General features: G+C 35.3%; 1 protein-coding gene across 1 annotated transcript in view; it reads right to left on the bottom strand.

The window, feature by feature from the left end:
- The window catches only part of RBFOX1 (RNA binding fox-1 homolog 1), a 333,405-nt gene extending 314,564 nt beyond the window's left edge, over window positions 1–18,841 (bottom strand). Inside the window, exons 1-2 of the mRNA XM_084295947.1 lie at window positions 18,825–18,841; window positions 13,634–13,692 (exon numbers count right to left, since the gene is read on the bottom strand). The gene's annotated coding sequence lies outside the window, so the exon portion shown is untranslated. The remainder of the gene's footprint in view (window positions 1–13,633; window positions 13,693–18,824) is intronic.
- Between the last annotated feature and the right edge of the window lie 1,453 nt (window positions 18,842–20,294).

The following is a 20,294-nucleotide window of genomic DNA, read 5'->3' as shown; positions in this document are numbered from 1 at the left end:
TTTAAAAAAAAAAAGAAAAGTAAAACTCCATTGCTGCTAAAATGTAAATGGTATTGATGATTACGTTTTATTGATTCTTGTTCTTAGCAGTGATTGCTGAAACTGAAAAAATAAATAAATAAATAAAAGGGAGGGGGGAAGGGGACCGAAAGATTTAAGTATAAAATTAGACAGAAATAATCACTTTTGCCCAGGCCAACTCTAACCACAACTTACTTATAAGAGCTGATGTTGTGACACTGACATATTTTTTTAATAGCTTAAGTAAGTACTGCATGCATGAAAGATAAAAGATACTGAAACTTAAAGTGGAGGGAAAAAATGGCTTTCCTTCTCAGATAGATGATAGCTTTTGAAATCTTTTAAACTTTCTCCTACCTACCGTGTTTCATTTCAGAATCCAGCATTACCACACAAAAAGGAGGCTTGCTCTGTCAATGGGGTAGTATATTGCTCAAGTGTTCATCAAAAACCTTTATTGTTTGCCTTAAACTGGGTCTTTGAAAACATGTTTGATAGCTGAATTATAAACGCAATCTTCTGTGTGATTTTTTAAGCCTTGGAAAATAATATTTTAACTCTACAGTTCACTTCAAATTGTCTCTTTCTGATCAATATCTCTTTAAATAGGGCATTTCCCTGAATTAATTAGCATTTTTATTTCATATTTACTACTGTTGTATTTTCACTTAAAATAAAATTAAAAAATAAAAAAAGTATTTTGATTATTCATGGGATCTCTATTTTTCACAAATATTTTCACAGAAGATCTAGACTTGAAAACAGAACTGGTGAAAATTACCCAAGTGATAGTGTTTATCACTGCCATCAATATTTGAATAAGATAATACACCTTTTGTGCATATATGCTAACTAAAACACTACCAGTTACTTGCTATGTTATACAGTTTCCAGTGGCTCCACTGTCACTGGAGGCCACTAAACATATTACAGGCACATTTCCTAAAAACGTAGAACTGTTAAGCCCAGTAAAATAGTCTGACTACTGACAACATAGAAAATATACCTTTTATTTAAAACAAAACAAAACAAAACAAAACAAAAACTATCAAACAATAACAATTATATTGCAGATGCAGATTAAGAATATAGAAGAACTCAATTTAAGTTGTAAAAAATAATTTGCCAAATCTGAATTCTTTGAACCTGCTAAGAGAATAGTCATTTCAAATAGAAAGTACCAAGATTTCATTTGATTTACAGAAGACATCTGATTCAGGGAAAGTTAGAGAAATTATTAAAGTTTCACTATCGAAAAAAAATAAACACTAGAAAGAAAGAAAGGTAAATGTTTGTTTTCATAATTCTATTATGTGTTGCTCTGGTTTTACTTTGCTATGCATTCTTCTGTTTCCTTCCCTGGTCTCCTCCCCCCCCACCTTTTTCTGTTCCTTCCTGCCCAAATGTAAACAGATAACACATTTTTATACATATATATGTATGCACATATATATATACAAAAATGCCTGTACCCTTTCCAAACTTTGTATTGCTTGATGCAAATTAGCCAAGAAAATTGCTGTGAAGAGAGAAAAAGTGAAGACAGTAAAACATGTTCTATATGCACCCCAAAATAATCACACTTGCCCAGCTTTTTCTCCTCTTTGAATGACAGACAGAAGGCACAGATGCCAAGCTGGGGAAGAAATTTTCCAGTGATGGCATCTGGCTCTCTGGCATACTCCACTGACATTTGTGCTGGCTTCTTCGCAGTTGCTTCTGGGTTTGTAAATGGATTAAGTTGATGATAGGATGATGCCTGCTCCTGGATGCTACATTTCTTGTACCTCACCTTTGAATCTATTTAATTTCTGTAAGAATTATGGTCTTCCCCATTCTCCTGAAATCTTTGTACTTTAGCTGACATATGCAATGATGTAATTTAGAATAGTCTTGTACTAATGGATAATTTGGATAGAACAAACCACTTTGTGTATTTTACAATTGTTAAAAAATCTGCCAAAACTTGATACAAATACTTTATTCAAGGATACCGTTTGCTTTTTTGACCTTAAAAAAGAACTAAAACTCTGAAAGTATAATTATTGACAATAACAAAAGGAAACATTTTTAAAAATTGATTACAATCTGTTAAAACTCCTCCTTCTGTATTCAAAAAATTATAGTATCATTCTATATATTGCAGAAAATGTGAATGAAACATTTATATGCTAAAGTAACAAGTCAATAAACCATTGTAACATATCACAAAAGGTAAATCCAATAGGCAATCTCTCAACAATACAGTTTCTAGTTTAGAAATATCAGTTTATGTGACAGTAATCACTAAAACAGATGGGCAAGGAGCCAAAAAGTGGCATCACATCAGCAATGGGCTGAATGCAACTGGGAGCTGTGGAGCAGAAAGGAGCTATGCCAGATTGTATGGCAGCTGAGAATCCTATTTGTAACCATTTGCTTTGTAATCTCACACACATCTAAAAAATTATGCATTCCCTATTGATTTCATGCTAAAATGGGAAACAAAAAAAAAAAAACAACTCTGTCTGAACTTGAACATAGTGTATGCTGACAAGTTCTTATTTCCTTTGAGGACTCAGGATTTTCCTTCTTGCATTTCCTTGTTCATTTCAAGGAAATGAACCTTCACTCATTATTCACCATTTATAACATTTTCTTCACAATTTACAACAATATTTTCAGATGTTACAGTAGTGACAGTCAAAATAAAAACAGAGGTCTGCAGATAGAATTATCCAATAGATTAAAAATGTTTCTAAAACTTGTCCAGAAAAAAAAAATAAATATATATATAAAAATCATATATATATATATATGCCTGAAATAACAGGCATATATATATAGCATATATATGCCTGTTATTTCAGGCATATATATACATATATATATATGCCTGTTATTTCTTCACCTCAGGAGATAAATTTTAATCTACCGACAGAGTATTGATAAGCAGCACTTTCCTAAAATAAATGTAGGTATAAATCTAGACTCAAATGTGATATACTCTCTAAAATGACTAGAAAAATGCAAATAAAAAGAGTACTTAAATGTATCATACTATCATCTTCTTTCTTTTAAGAAAACAAGTTCATACAAAACTTACTTTTAAGTCTTTCTGTTGTCTAGTAAACCACAGTACATTTCAGAACATACAATTTTCTAATTATTATTAGAATTGGCCATTATTATGCAGAACACTAACAAGTTGGTTGAGTAGATTGAGATCAATATTCACATGAGATATTCTGTTACAGTAATTAATAGCTTCCAATTGTTAGGACTAGCACAATGATAATAAAGCATTACTTTCAGTCCAATCTGATATCTAATATTATTGAGATTAGGAATAACTTTTAAGAAATAAATCCTTTGGATATAAAAGGGATGGCATTTCCTTTCAAGTACCTCAACAAGATATTCAGGGGGGTAGCTGTGCAATTAATCTGAGCAGTTCATTCATTTTCCAAACATACTTGCCTATTGGCTACTACAGAAAAATACTTCTTGACTCGCTTGCATTAATTATACATAGGAGATAAAGCCAAGGAAATCTGCAAGACACCCGAGACTCCATTAGTTTTCTGTGTGAATTCCAAATTTGCTTCATGTAAACAGAATGAGTCATATTATTGTCCCTGGCAGGTTCCTGTCCAGTTTCCTGAGCTGAAATCACATCACCTTTGCAATTTTTACAGAAATTTTTAGGGACAAAGAGATTTTAGGTGATTTATCTACCTTTCAGAATTTCAGAGCCAAGCAAAAAGTTTTATGACACTGTAAACTTTTTTTCAGCTTTTCCATCTTAAGCATTTATACCTAGCGTTTATACATAGTAAACTACATTTAGTTGCCTTGGATTAAAAACACTAAAAATAAGTTAAGAAGGTATGAAAACATTAGTGGTAGAGCAAATGAAACTGGGGAAAAAAAAAAAAAAAAAAAGCAAATGGAGAAAAGCATGTTGCAGAATAGGTTCATTTTTATTTCCCTGAACTTCTTTAAGTTCTCTGAGAAAAATGCTTTAATCTAGACTAACTACAGCTGTATTTTACTTTTTTCCTTTGCAACACCCAAAAAGTAGTCCAGAGATTAACTAAATCATTATTTCATTATCGCACATTCATCTTTGTCCAAATTCCAACTAAATTTAATACCTCTCCAGAGTCCAACTTTTTCTTGACGTGAACATTCTTACAAGTGAATTCTTACAAGTTTGCAAACCTGTATGTTAAATTATACATTTGCCTAAATTAAAAGTCTCTTCCAAATCTGCCAATATAATCCATACATGAGGCACAGTATATACATAATATATTATTATATATATGCATATATATATAAATTATTACATATATTTACACTGCATAAATTGAAAGAAATCCTCTTAAAAGCAGGATGAGTAGGTATGGGGGAAACAGCTGTAGGTGTGAACTGAAAAATTCAATTCTCAATTGAATTACAGCATGCAGAGAAATATTTCAATCTTCGTGCATGTGTGAACTTGATACTGTTTCACAGAATATAAATTTTATCAATTCTAAAACATATTTCAAAAATAACAATGAATTTGGACATAGATTTGGTCATTAATTTGCATATATATGCACATATATACACACGTAAGTGTGCATGCATATATGCATATACGAATAAAACAACTTGCAGCAATAAGCAGCTTTCTGCAAAGGAGAATAGTGAAGATCACAGTTTGCTGGCTTTAGTCAGTTAAAATAAATGAAAACAAAATACCATTAAAGTGGAAGAATTAATTCAAGCTTCAGCTTACAGTATAAATCTTAATAATACAGCAAATTGTTCATTGACTTAAAAAGGATAGATATATATATGTGTTTGTGTGTGTGCATTGAAATATATATATAAATGCATATACATATATATGTATATAAACACCTGTAAAGCCATAATTAACTCAACTGGTTAAGTTTAGGGTAAAAAGGTTGTATTCAATCTGTATTTTCTCTAACACTATCAATTCAATCAAAAGGAATACATAAAAGGCAAAGAAAGAAGCTGAATATTTCAGCCAACTGCAGAATCAAAGTGGCAAATCACAGCTTTTGAACCACTGGCTCTTAAAGGAGCTAGGTACACCCACTGTAAAATTGGGTGACATTCATCATACTTGAAAATGAAATTTTTACCTGAAGAAAAAACCGTGCTCAATAATTTACCAATAATAGTATAGTATGATGCAATACTAAGGAGTTGTTCTTTCAAAAGCAAAAGAAGCTGTCAAAATGTTTCCTCTGTTATGAAATTACCCATCTCCAAAACCTATGGAAAAAATGTGTTTTCTCTAAAACTACATGGTAATATTTTCTTAGACCAACTCTTGCTTCCATATGGTGACCTGCTACCACTGTGAGTGCAATAAACTCACTGCGCTAGTAGGTGGACTCATAACATTGTCCTTCCCTGTCATCAGCTTTGTTTTGGTGCCTGCTGCATAACAGCCATGCTCTCTGTAATTGATGTGCTGAAATAGACAACTTTCTCTTCCTTTTCTCTTTCCTTTCTCTTTACCTTTCTTTCTTCAAAGAAAGTATACCAGATGAGATAAAAAGATGTCAGATGAGATACGCACTCTTCCAATTGAAACCCCCAAGGGGCTTCCTTCCACTTGTGGGGAGGACCCAGTGGGGTTGGTGATGCCAAACCACTACTGGCCATGCAGTGCTGCTGTTGCACTTAACCTGTTAGAAGTTGATCATTATTTGGCTAAATCAAAGATTATTATTTTTTTAATGACTATGTAACAGACTTCAATTATTTATTTTCTAAGACAATTCTTTTAACTTTGGACTGTTACCTTTACATGGCCTTTACATGTGTCCTGGTTTCAGTTAGAACAGAATTAATTTTCTTCCTAGGAGCTGGTGGAATGCTGTGTTTTGGCTTAGGATGAGAAGAGTGCTGATAACACCCCGATGTTTTAATTGTTGCAGAGCAGTGCTTATACCAAGCCAAGGACATCTCAGCCTTTTGTTCTGTCCTGCCAACAGGCAGGCTGGGGGTGCAGTAAGATCTGGGAGGGGACAGACCCAGGACAGGTGACCCAAACTAGCCAAAGGGGTATTCCATACCATCTGACGTTATGCTAAACAATATATAGGGGTGGCTAGCCGGGGGGAGGGGGCCGGACTGCTTGGTTAGGCTGGGCATCGGTCAGCAGGTGGTGAGCAATTGCATTGTGCATCACTTGTTTGTACATATTATTAGTAGTAGTACTATTATCATCATTGTATTATTATTACTTTTGTTATTATTATTTTCCTGTCTTATTAAACTGTCTTTATCTCAACTCACGGGCTTCACTTTCCATTTCTCTCCCCCGTCCCAGAGAGGGAGGGGGGAGGGTGAGCGAACGGCTGCGTGGTGTTTAGCTGCCAGCCGGGTTAAACCACGACAACATGTTTGAAAACAAAACAAAACAAAACAAAAAAAAAAAAACAAAAACAAAAAAAAAAAAGCAAAACTGTCAAAAACTGCATTATGCAGATTCTGTGGTCACCATTAAAAATTAAATATGCATGAACTGGCGATAGATAGCCACACTACAAAGTACAACATGTTTGAACATTCCAATTTAAGTGAGGTAAACATTGTGTGAGCTCCTATTCTGTCTGTTAATGGAGCAATTTTTTATACAGAGTATTTCTGTTAAGAAACTGAAAAGCAAAAATCAAAAACCAGACACAAGTCAGTCACTGAATATAAAATGGCAAATGTACAGCTACTCTACTTTGAGGCGTTTACTCTCTGAAAATGTATAAATGAGAATTAAGCATTTTGAAAAGTGTTTCACAGCCAAAAGCCACAAACATCAGTTACTGTAAGCCATCTAGACTATGGTTACTGTCAGACACTGCTTCATACAACTCATGAAAATCCTTAAAACATCAAAATTCCTTAACGGAACTAGACAGCTAAAACAAGAGTGCTGTGAACCCAAACATTGCAGTTGTCACTACCAAAGATAATGGTGAGCAAAGGAGTCCTGCCGGAGCCATTTTGTTACAGTGTGTTATTGAAGGAAAAAAGACAAAATTCAGAGAACCTACAAGAGGAGGAGACAAGGAAGTGCCCCCACCCCCCCCAAAAAAAAAAAGTCCATTTGAGGATTTCTAGCTATTGAAAAAGGTAGAGAAGGTGGTGGGCCTGAGGATTGCCTCTAAGGAGCCAATCACCTATGAACAAGGAAATTACCTTCTACTTTTTGATTCCTCTCCTTCTTATCAAAATATGTCTACGTATCTTTTTTTTTTGTCAATAAACACAAGCGAGTCAAAGTAGGAAATATCTCTATTTTCAATTTATTTCCTAATGAAAGAAAATTGCAAGACCTTGAGAAATTTTTGATGACCACTCAAGATGAAAAGAATATCAGGAATTTTATTAAAAAACAGAAAACTTCAGTTTCGATATGAGAGGAAGCATTAAAGATGGTAACTCAGATACTGTCTATAGCCTTTATAAAAGGAAAAAAAAATAAAAAACAGCAATTATTTTAAAAGGAGGAATGTTTTAAGTCCCTGTGGATAAGGGTCAGAGGGTTGGACATCAAGGTGGACATCCTGGTGGTGGTCTGTTATAGACCACTAAACCAGGATGAAAAGACAGATGAGGCATTCTACAAGCAGCTGGTGGAAATCAGTTGACTGCCAGCACTTTTTCTCATGGGGGACTTTAACTTCCCCCACTTCAAGACTTCTATAATCTCTTTTTTTCTCCCATACGTTCTGCTGTCCCTCTCTCTTCTAATTTTTCTATGGACCTTCTCTGATTGTAAAAGACTTCAGTTACATCAGTGGATCTCATAACCTACAATCCCAACAACAACTCTGAATCAAACAAGCATGTCTTCTAAATATGTCACCATTTGTAAACATTTCAGTAGGAACCAAGATGCAGAATATCACATGACAATACTTATATCATTTCCCTCTTGTTCAGAGCTGTAAGTTGTAGCATGGACCGCTTCTTGGAGAGCTCCAAATTGTACTTTGAAGCATAAACTTATCTAAGGTGCAAGAGAAGCAATTTAATAGAATTATCTACAATAAACCTACAAGAAACACCTTTATCAGCAACTTCACTTTGTATTCTGGTGCTTACAAATGTCTTCTGTACCCACAGAGCTGTTGAAGGGATACTTCAGAAACAATACATAAACGTTTTTTAAAAAGTTTTAGAACTTCCTTTTTAGTACATCAATATCAGTAAGTAGTTGAGAGTGTGCATCAGAACCAGCTATCGTATCATTCAATATGGAATGGAGAGCTTTGTATGGTTATTGTATGGCTGAAAAGAGAGGAAGGAGGAAATTAAACAGATACAGGTTAAGAACCCGTAAATGGTTTAAGACCACCATTAAAAACAGGATCTGATTGCATCATTCACCTTTTCTTCTCAAGAATAATTATTACTTGCTGAACAACATGAAAGTCCCAATTCTGAAGTAAATCAACTACTAACACTTAAATACCAGTAGTGTTCTGGTTATGCCCAAAGCCGCTGTCACACCAAAACAAACAAACAAAAACAGCAGAAAGAAATAAATTAATTTCACGTGACCCTTCTAAAAAGACAAAAATCTAAATGGAATATCCACTGATCAACATTATTAGAATGTTAAAATGTAATTACAATTAAAATATTCAAATGTACACACCAGGTAGTTATAATACAGTTCCCAAATGTAATGTACGTAAATGGCTGGCTTTGTATTTATTTACACATAAATATGTTAGCATACACTAATGACATTTAAAAATAGATTGACCGGCACGTATTAATTATTGGAACAATAGTTTTATCCATTGTGTCAATACAATTTTGAATTCATACTATTGATAAAATGCATTAGAAAATAATTCATATATTGTTATCTTGTAAATATGTATGCTTTTAAAAAGTGCATTGTGTTTTCATTCATTCCATTAAACACATACTGCATTCATACCTAAATAAAAATATTTATGCATTCATATAAACAGTTAGATAAAGTGTTTACATTTCTATTTATTTTATGAGTTCAAAATAGGTTTATGTGACACCTAAAATTAAGGATCTTAAAATGAGTAATCCTGTAGTACTCCTGAGCACATGCACATGATCACTATGTCACACAGGCTGACCTCAGTAGAACAGCATCTATCAACAAACAAATGTTTTAGTGAATCGTATTTCATTTAATAATGCCTGTAAATGTGACTCCAGTAAAGCTCCAATATCTTGCACACAACCAGAAATGCAAAGAGACATTTTCAAAAGCCAGGGCAAATGCTATGGATGACTTTCCCCGGCTTTCACCAGGCACTGCCATCAGAGTGCTTTAGCTTCCATTAAGTTGTCACTTCCCTGTGCTGCCAACTTTTCAAGGGGGACAATTCGTTCTGACAGAACCATGGCCTGTCACATACACTAATAGTTCAGTAGAAATGAACAGGAAAACCTTCAAAGCTGATGGATTTATTAGTGATTGGAACTGGCATATATATTGCGTACAAAGTTAGGTAATTAATAATCTTTAACCAGTTCACCCTAAGTGATTCATATTTATTTGTTGGAAATACAGTTTATGGCATACAAATGTAAACAACATGAAGAAATTCTTTCATTGGTTTCTGAACTTTGTAATTAATTAGCCTTTATTGATCATGACAATTTTGCTACAACATCTAACTCATACATACTTTTAAACCATAAGAATTGCCATACTGCCTAAGAGAAAAAGCTCGACTAGTCTAGAATCCTGTAAGCAGCAGCAAACGCTTAAGAATATAAGAAATGCTATGTGAAACATAGCATTTGTCCTCAAAAGACAAATCTTCATCTGAGTTCCTGCAGTCAGAGGTTGCTGAGCCACCTGAGACATAGCTTGTATGTAGATCACTGCACCTAACAGCCACTACGTGGCCCATCCTGCATGAAACTCACTAAAGTGATAGTTTTGCAATTATGGTCCTTGTGACAAAGAGTAGTTTGCTAATATTGCCTGACAATATCACTGAGTGCTAATTCCCATACAGGGAAAAATATCTCTTTTGTTCAAAGCATTCCTGATTGTATGGGTCTCTCTTTTCACTTATCTGTCCTTATTACAAACTCAAGAATGTAAATCGATTCAAGATTTCATCCAATCGAAGCTATCTTGTACTTGTTTTTCTTGTCATCTGTTTAGTATGTTCTCTGGTTCTGCCTGTCAGACACACGGTGGCCGGAAATACACTTGCTACATAAGATGTGAATGCATCAAGGATTTAAGCGTTTAAGATCTCCATATCTCAAGTTTTCTATCACAGACATGATTATCAGTCTTTACCATATTCATCATATTATAAGTTTTCGTGAGAAGAGTTAAGAGATTAATTATATTTTATCTTCAGCAAGTTTCAACAGAGAAACTTCATACAACCTGGAGACTGATAAATTAAATTAAACATGTTATTTCAGTAATATCCTGTCTGTACAAATATGGGAAAATGAAGCATTAAAGAGTGCAAATTGTTTTCTAAAGTAGAAGACAAAGACACAATTAAGCACAGAATCCTCAAAAAATAAGCCAATGAAGTATTTTCTTCTTCTAACTCTATACAGACTTTATTCCTCTTTCCTCTCAGTCTCATGCTCCACACTCACCTCATCAGTCGGTCGCCGTTGTGGTTTATAGACCTTCTAGAAATTATTCTACTGGGCAGCACACAAAGGCAATAGGGTCACTGCATATGCATAGAGTGGCATAAAGAGAGTACATGATGTCAGAAGAAAAGAATCAGAATATTCAGACACTTGGGAAAGATAAGTTTGCTAGTGACAGCAACAGCCAGAGTGGAGACAGAGTTACAGCCAGCTGGCTGAGAAGGAAGGATGACGGCCATCATATTAGCTGAGAATAGCCAGGAAGTCTCAAACATCACCACAACAGAGAGACTTGGCCCATTATTAGGGACAAAAGAGAGTGCATTAAATGTTTTGAAGGACATAAGCAGAAGGACAATTGTTAAAGAGGAGAAAAAGAAGTAACTAAAATTTAGAGGACATTTTACTAATTCATGGGACATTAACATGAAAACTAGGGTAGCAAAATATTAGACAATGTACCAGATACATAAGGAGAATATAAAAGAACGATTCGGAATGGGTATATAGAGATAGGAAGGCAAGGTGAAAACAGAATAAGAGATGAAGAACTGAAGTAATAGAAGTGTGAGCAGTGGGAAAAAAAAAATAAATCAAAAATCTTGGTTGTAAGTTTGAGATAATACTGACTACCTAATGAGGAAATGAAACATAAATAAAAATGAATTAAAAAATATATATATCGAGATGCATCTTCATTACTGGACAAGTGATTAGGGAGAAATTCAATCTCCCAGCAGCTGAAGACTCAAGATTTAGGGAGAAATCTCTACAGGGTGGGAGAGTGGGAAATAAGTTAATCATCTTCTATTACTGTTTTTATTTTCTGAATAAATACTTTTTAAAAGTTCAACATTATTTTTGAGTCTTGCTATATTCTGGCATAAAATTCAATATTCAGGCAGTTAAAATTCAAATAGTTTAGAATGGACAGAAAGTGAAGGAGATTTTTTCATTTGCTTAGAAAAAGCGTTGAATTAGCTGGTGATATTAAGTAGTCAAGGTTATGTTTCTGTTATTACATAGATACCTGACCAAAGACTTCTAGCTAAATGATGCATGCTTGAACTCAGGCATTTTAACTTCCGATGTCCATTCTTTTTCGCTCATAAACAGCCCTTGCATATTAGGATTTTCTTTGTTTTCAAAACTTGCCATCTTACTGAAAAGGTTTTTAGGACAATTTGAAAAGAGTTTTGACCTGAACTGCTCTGAAGTTTCTGCACATATGTCTAAAGATAAGCAGAATATTTCACAGAAACCACAGAATAACTTCATCTGTTTTCTTTCCTATTATATTAATTTTAATATTAGGACTTCTGGGGCAGTTGGAAAAAATCAAGGCTGAGTGATGTCTTATGTTGCCAGATGGATAGGCTGCTTAGAAACTGAGTCAGAGAACAATTAGGCAAGTTTTCATTAGGAGCAGATAGTAAGTACAGAAATAATAAGCTGAAAAACTGAATTCTGAAAAACTTATTGGTTGAGTATGAGCTGGTAAACCATTTCTATTTTTTCCCCATAGTTGTTCAGAACTGCTTGTTATATTCTTCAATGTGCCTAATAGCTACACAGAAAAGAAAAATTAGTTATTAACTAGCACTTCTTCCATTCTTTGTCAGCTTCCCTGCCCCTTCCCCCCCCAAATAAATAAATAAATAAATAAATAAAATTAACAAAGCTCATCAATTACTCTTAACACTCTAAATAGCTGGCAATGTTTATCCAAAATCCTTTCAGAGTTATTCAGCTCTATCTTGCAGCTCATTAAAAGGATCTCTATTTATCTGCTGTGTGTTACAGTCCTTAACTTTGGCACAACACACAAAAAGGAAGCCAATTTTACTTTTCCCTGTGGTGTTAATTGGTAGAGCACGCTGCCTGCCTCTTCATTAATTATGTCAATGTGTATGAAACTTTCATTTTCATGGTGGTGTATTAACAAAGCTGTGGAATGAGGATGACAAAAAGCCAGCAAACTTCTGTGCATTTAGAACCAGATAATGAAGGCTACTAATGGTCACAATAAAATGTTTATTTCAAAAAGCAGCTTTTTTCCTCCCTATCACTTTCAGATAACATTTACAGCAAGCTCTTGCTCAAATAAACAAGATCAAGTTCTATGTAGAAAATAAGTCTTCATATAGTGCACAGATAATGGACCTGGAAACTCTGTAACTTCACATGTTGCAAAGAGTGAGGGAAGGACCTCTACCTCAGCTGAAATAGTTTTGCTCCTAGGTCATTTTCAGATAATTTATGAACCTCATCCGAACAATGGTATAGAAATCTCTCTGACAGCTCACTAAACACTAAACACTTTTTTTTTTTTTTTTTGGTCTCTAAACTACCACAACAAAAACGGTCACTGTATCCATGATATTCTGGACGCCTTCTGCCTATTTCTCTTTACTAACCACATAGTTTGGTAGAAGAGTGACACCTAGCTTTTTTTCCTCTTTTTTTTTTTTTTTTTTTTTTTTTTTAATTCTCACCAGTCATTCAAATATCATACATCCATGATGTTGTACTTTTGCAAGCTAAGCATATGTACAACCCCTCCAAAATAAGGTTTCCTTTGTGGGGGGGGAAAGTTACTTTAAGAAAGCATCTTTTAAGTGTTTTTGACTTTGTTCATTCCCCCAAAGTGTATAACATGTATAACAAGCAATTTTACAGTACACATTTGACATGTAACTCTTCCTATGAAGAATGTTTGTGAACAGCTTTCCGGCCTGAAGAAGTGAAAAAATGCTACATATTTGATTTTAAATGAAAACAACACTTAAAAATAATACTTGTCAAAACTAATTTAAAGATAGTTACCTTGCAAATGGAATGAAATAGAAATATTTAATGTAGGCAACACATAAATAGAACATTAGGTTTCTTTAACAGTACATAACAATACAGCATGAGGAATATGGTATCCACCCTATAGTCAGAGAATCCTTCAAAAGAGTCTTACTTGAATCTCAGTGACTTCAGATACAGCACACAGAACATAACTGAGTGTGTCTGGAGTGTCTGGAGAAAGAGATGTAAAGAACAAATGAGATGCATGATAAACCACTGCAAATCCTGAAATGCTGAACACAGTTCCTTATATTAAGTTTTAAAGTATTACAGAGTAGAAATGAAATACATTAAAAACTTCCCATTTTATAAATCTAGAATTAGCTTTTACAGTCTTGGAATGCACAACTAGAAAAGCTTTCAATTTGCCTCCGAGGCTGCAACAAACAGAAGTCACAGACACAGGTGTTTGTTTCTTACCTCACACCTCTTGCAAGTGACGAAAGGATTCACATTGCCAATAAATAGATTCAAAGGATTAGAAAAAAAAAAAAAAAAAAAAAAAAGCAAACCAACAAAACACAAGCAAAGCTAAACATACAATTTAATTCTGCATACGCTACTTCTCACAAACTACAGAGTTTACATTCCAATCTGTGATCTAGTCTCTTTACTTCTGTGGTTCCTATAAATGATTTGGGATGTCCTTAAATTAGTTCTTTACAGTAAGACCGAGCAATTAAAAGAGAAAAATGTATTGAAAAACATTCCTACAATATTCCTACATTCCTACTTGCACAAACGGAATAATATAACCCAGCAGAACAAGAATGTTAAGTCTTGTATTTACGCTTCCTCCCTTCAGTTTCTCCTTCACCGTTTGACCTCAAGGCTAAAACAACAAACACAAAAATAAATTGATCTGTGAGTTGTAAGCACTTGTCCTTCAGTAATTCCAGTTGGGCCAATTACAACAGTGGATCAAGAGGGACATTCACTCTAGGTGAGCATACTCTTTAGCTGAGTTCACAAAATCAGATATGGAACCAGACAGGAAATATGCCTATTTCCTGTCAAATGCTCTTGCCACCTATGAAAACAGCTTACCAACTCACAGATGACCAACAGCCCACTGAAACAAGCATAGAAGTACTGCAGATGCCAAGGTGTCATGCCTGTTTAACTCAAGTATCTTGCTGAGTCTTAGAACATCTCTCTTCTGCCAGTTTGGTTTCTACTTTCCTTCTCTACTTTTCTACTATCTATGATATTTATATGTTATTTCTTTTAGGCTAGAAATGTGGTTGTACACAGACTGTATCTTTCTGTGCACCTACATGGCCCGACAGTTGAACCCAGGATGCTTGCAAAACAGAATACTTTCATATTTTCAACACATTTATTTATGCATCTCCTTCAATACTCAAGTAAATACTCCTTCCATATTCAGAAAATATTAAGAAACACACACACCCACAAAAAAAAAAAAAAGTTTACTTGTACAAAAGGAATAATATAACTCAGCAGAACAAGAATGTTAAGTCTTGTATTTATGCTTCCTCATTCTTCAGTTTCTCCTTCTTCACTGTTTGACCTCTCTATCTTTCCTTACAGTAATGACACTCCCCTAGCATCACTGAGTCCCTGCTCATAACCTCTTGACATCAAACCTATTCATTACTTCAGTTCTCCATATCCATGATCTCAGGATCATCCTCCTCTTCTTCTCACTTGGATTCAAGGCACCAGTCTTAGACACCTTCTCATTGCTACATATTCACTTATATCCCTCCTTGACAGATGCTTCACTGCTGGACAAGTCTATGTTCTCCTCTGTTACAAACAACATTGTCTATTGTCATTTCTTCTTCCTTTCCTGTCTGGTTGCTAGGCCCTACAGTCTTCTCCATTTGTAGGTTCCAAAGATGTTTATAAGCAACATGCGTCTTTACTCCTAGTGCCATTAAACCTACACTGAGAAAATACGTTTATTCAACTCTTACTATTTCTTGCTTCTAGTAAGTTTGGAAAAGTTATGACAAGAATATGTAATGAAACATTTTTTACATTATTAGTCCTAATCTTCATCAGGAAACAGTCTTGCACAGAGACAGAAATTAAACCCAGAACATAAGAAGATAAATGAACAGTCACATCTACTACTCTGTAACTGAAACAAGACTTAGGTATAAAGGAAATACTCCAGAAAAATTTGCATCCCTATCAAAATGCGTCTCTTATAGAACTGATGTAGCTGGCAGCAGTAATATTTTTTTAGCATCAAGTTTTGAAAACAGGTCTTAAAACAAGGTACTTGCTACTATTTCTCCCTGGGAGTAGCTGACATCAAGAAGCATGCTTCAAGCATGCCATTTCACAGTGTTAGCTATTCCCTGTGCAGTTCTTGTTTATTTATTTATTTATGTATAAAATACTAAGACTTTGGATTAAGAAATGAGGTTTTAAAATTTCTTTGAAATTTCACTGTGTTGATGTTAATTAAAAACATTAAAAACACTACATGAAAGTTCTCTAAGAATTGCACATTTAATAGAAAGCATGTGTGAAGGAAAGAATGGAAACTTTAAAAAAAAAAAAAAAAGGAAAAGATTTATAGTCATTTTATTCAGAATTCATCAAAACTGCAAAATAATATACCAAAGGCAGCTGATTGATATTTTTTTCTCTTCCATATGGATATTTTTTTTTCTGTCACTGAGATAAAATGTTCTTTGTCAGCAGCTACACTTCCCTGACAGATTTTATACTTCAGTGAAGAATGTTTTATGTTCAGCAGCTGGCACATAAGTATTCTCATGCAGTTACTGCATTTCTACCCTTTTCAATTGTACAGAATTACACTTCTTTTCCTTATGTTCTATCCCAACTTAAAACAAAACAAAAACATTCCAGAAACAAACAAAAAGAGAACCCAAAACAGCCGATCTATTCCCACATACCCTATCACCAGCCTCACACACCTTTTTTCAGTAACATACAAATACAGTTATCATGCACAACTATATCAACTGTATATTCCAGCACATGTAAGACCCAAACAATTCTTTAATTTTGTATATGAAACAAAAAAATAAGATAATTCTGAATGAATATATATATTTTTTTTTAAATAGAGATTTGCATTGGGAAAAAACAAAACACTAAATTCTCAGAAAGGAAGAAGTAACTCTCCAAAAAGTTGCATCAATGCTCAATATCTCTCAATACCAAAAAACTTTAGCAGGAAGTTGTCTAGTTTTTCATTCTGGGTATTGGCTGTTGTTACACATCTGTTTTTTTTTGACTGAAGAAACCTCTGTTACCACAGTTATGCTCCTTAGTAAAAGTATGTATCACAGAATCATCAAATCACAGCATGGCTGAGGTTGGAAGGGATGTCTGGTCCAACCTGGTCCAATTTGGTCCCAGACCCATGTCCAGGTGGCTCTGGGAGATCTCCAAGGAGAGATTCCACAACCTCTGTGGTTCACACAGTAAAAAATTCTTTCCTGATCTTCAGACAGAACCTCTTGTGCCCACTGCCTCTGGTCCTGGCCCTGGGCGCTGCTGAGCAGAGTCTGGCTCCATCCTCTGTGCACCCTGTCTTCAGGGATTTATAGGCATTGATGAGATCCCCTTGAGCCTTCTCCAGTCTGAGCAGTCACAGCTCTCTCAGCCCTTCCTCACAATAGCCACACTCCGGTCCCTTCATCACTTGTGTGGACCTTCTTTGGACTTTGTCCAATATGCACATGTCATTCTTGTGGTGGAAAGCCCAGAAATGGACACAGGACTCCAGATGTGGTGTAGTAGTAGTACTCACCAGTGTTGAATAAAGGGGAAGGATCAATTCCCTTGATATGCTGGTAACACTTTGCTTGATGCAGCCCATTAGCCTTCTTTATTGCAAGAGCACATTGCTGGCTCATGTTCAGTTTGGTGTCCTCTGGCACCCTCAGGGCCTGTTCTGTCAATATGCTTTCCAGCTGGGTGGCTCCCAGAATTTATTGCTGGGGGCTTTGAGTCCCCAGGTGCAGGACTTTGCATTTCTCCTTGATGTTCAGGAGATTCCTGCCAGCCCATTTATCCAGCCTATCCAGGTCCCTCTGGATGACAGCATGACCTGCTGGCATATCAGCCACCCTCTGGGATATCATCTACTCTTCCCAGTTTTGTATCATCTGGTCATGATCATACTGTATCTATTAGAAATAAATCACTGCTCATCAGTTCAGGTCAAGTTAATCCCTTCTTTAAATCATGTCTCTAAAGCTTTCACTGTCAAATGTGTTTCCCAACCCAGTAGTCATTCTTATGGAGCTTCTCTAATTTTGCAATTTATAAACTTTCATCTAGAGCTTCCAAATATGACAAATGGACACAGTACTCCCAATACAAGTCAAGCAGTCTGAATAGAACATTTCTTAAGAAATGTATTGTTTTCACATCCAAAACCTGTGCTACCCATCTGGTCCATGCTACTTGGAACTCATATTCCAAGCCTCTGTTGAAATGGTGAAGACCCCATTGATGGATTTTATAAATTTATGTACATATATATATAGACATATTATATATATATTACTATGTATATTATTTTAACTGATCGTTTTTTAAACAAATTACTTGCTTGCAGTCAGTTTATCAAGAGATTCAATTTTTTACAACTCAGTCACTTTTCCAATATTTCCCATTCTCTACTCTTTATATCACCTACAAACTTCAGTCTGTGATATCTTGCATCTTGGTCAGTGACAAAAAGTATTGCACATACCAACCCAATCCCTGAGCAATTCTGTTATAAATACACATGATTACAGTCTCTGCAATTTCACAATGAGATCTCCCACTTAACCATTTTTATACACAATATATATGAATAGTTCTAGATTAAAAAAATCCTCTGACATTACCCATACTATTACTTTTGTTAACGAAAACCATAATTGTCAAGTTTATCTATTCTATCCAGATGTTCCTGAATAATAATAAGTTGCTGAAATAACAAATAATGATCCAGAGTTCCACATCCAACCTCTTCTAATTTTTAGCTTTTTTTTATACTTAAAATATAAATATTTCTGATTTCCATAGGTTCAGTCTAACTTCTTCCTTATTCATTTCTAGAATAGAAAATGTTACCTTATTTAGTCTTCACTCAACTATAGAACAGAAGTTATTACACACTCCTACCATTTCTGCAAATGGTATTTCTATCATTTCCATTCAGGAAAGGACTAAAGGACTGTTAAACTTTAAATTTTAATATGCTTAAAAACTAATGCTATGATTAAATTTTTAATTGTTACTGTTGTGTCACTGCAAAAGAACATCCGATACTTCAAACAAGAATACACTCTTACCAGGGAGATCATTCCTGGTGATCCCAGTTCCGCCTGTTCCATTCCCTTCACTGCTCATAATTAAAAAACAAACAAACAAAACAAATAAATAAAAAAAAGCCCTGCTTGCATTGCTTTTACATAATTACATTAAAAGAACATAATTACAGTACTTAACAGACTGTACTTCAATTTTGGCTGCTTTTACTATTATAGCCCTTTCACATATGAATGTGCTTATGAAAAGAAGCAATCAGTACAAGAACTCTATACATTACATACAATTCAAACATTGCAACGTACGTTACACAGAGTAGTGTATCCAAATGAGAGGTGATAAATTAATGCTACATTAGTATCATTATTCTAAAATAATACATGATGAAGTAATACCAACATGATAGTAACACCTGCATTACCAGAAAATTCACAGTAACAGCTTTGTGCCCTGACCTCTGATGACCCTAACGAGCGACCACTCTCCACTCTGCCCTGTCTCCATTGTATTTCTCTCTCTCCCCCTCTCACACACTCCCTGAACTTCAGATAGCATCACTTTCAGGCCTCTCCCCCCCAGCAGTGAACAGTAGCAGTTGCATTCCATTCCACCAACAAAATGCTGGACTATAGGGTTTGTGTCACTAGAGGTGCAGAAAGCACTGGGGGCGAGAGAAGAAGTTAGGTTCAAACAAGACCTGAGTTTGGGGGAGTAAGTAGAATCATAGAAACATTAAGGTTGGAAAAGACCTCCAAGATCATCTGGTCCAACCATCACCAATATCATCCACTAAACCATGTCCCCAAGTGTCACGTCCATCCTTTCCTTGAGCACCCTCAGGGATGGTGACTCCACCAGCTCCCTGGACAACCCATTCCAATGCCTGACTGCTCTTTCTGAGAAGAAATGTCTCCTCATTTCCAACCGAAACCTCCCCTGGTGCAACTTGAGGCCATTCCATCTAGTCCTATCGCTAGTTACCTGTGAGAAGAGGCCGACCCCCAGCTCCCCACACCTTCCTTTCAGGTAGTTGTAGAGAGCAATGTCTCCTCTGAACCTCCTCTTCTCCAGACTAAACAAGCACAGTTCCCTCAGCAACTCCTCACAGGGTTTGTGTTCCAGGTCCTTCACCAGCTTTGTAGCCCTTCTCTGGACACGCTCCAGGGCCTTGATGGCCCAAATACTGAACACAGCACTCAAGGTGTGGCCTCACCAGAGTACAAGGGGACAATTACTTCCCTGGTCCTGCTGGTTAGAGCAGGAGTTGTTCCTGGGAAAGAGTTCTGTTTTGCTGGAAAGCAAAACCACAGTATTATATATTCAGCCATTCACATAAAACATGCCTAAGCCATTTGCCTTCCTAGAGAGATATGAAAAGGTTTAAACAGTGAAAAATACTCTATTCAATATATTTAATAATAGTAATAAAGGCTCCACGGACATCAACACTATATTGCTTATAATGCTTTTCAATTTTTGTGCTAAGATTATAT

Source organism: Netta rufina (assembly GCF_964035555.1).
Source record: "Netta rufina genome assembly, chromosome: 15".
Classification (NCBI taxonomy): domain Eukaryota; kingdom Metazoa; phylum Chordata; class Aves; order Anseriformes; family Anatidae; genus Netta; species Netta rufina.
The sequence above is the reverse complement of the archived record's forward strand: the minus strand, read 5'-3'. Positions and strand labels throughout refer to the sequence as shown.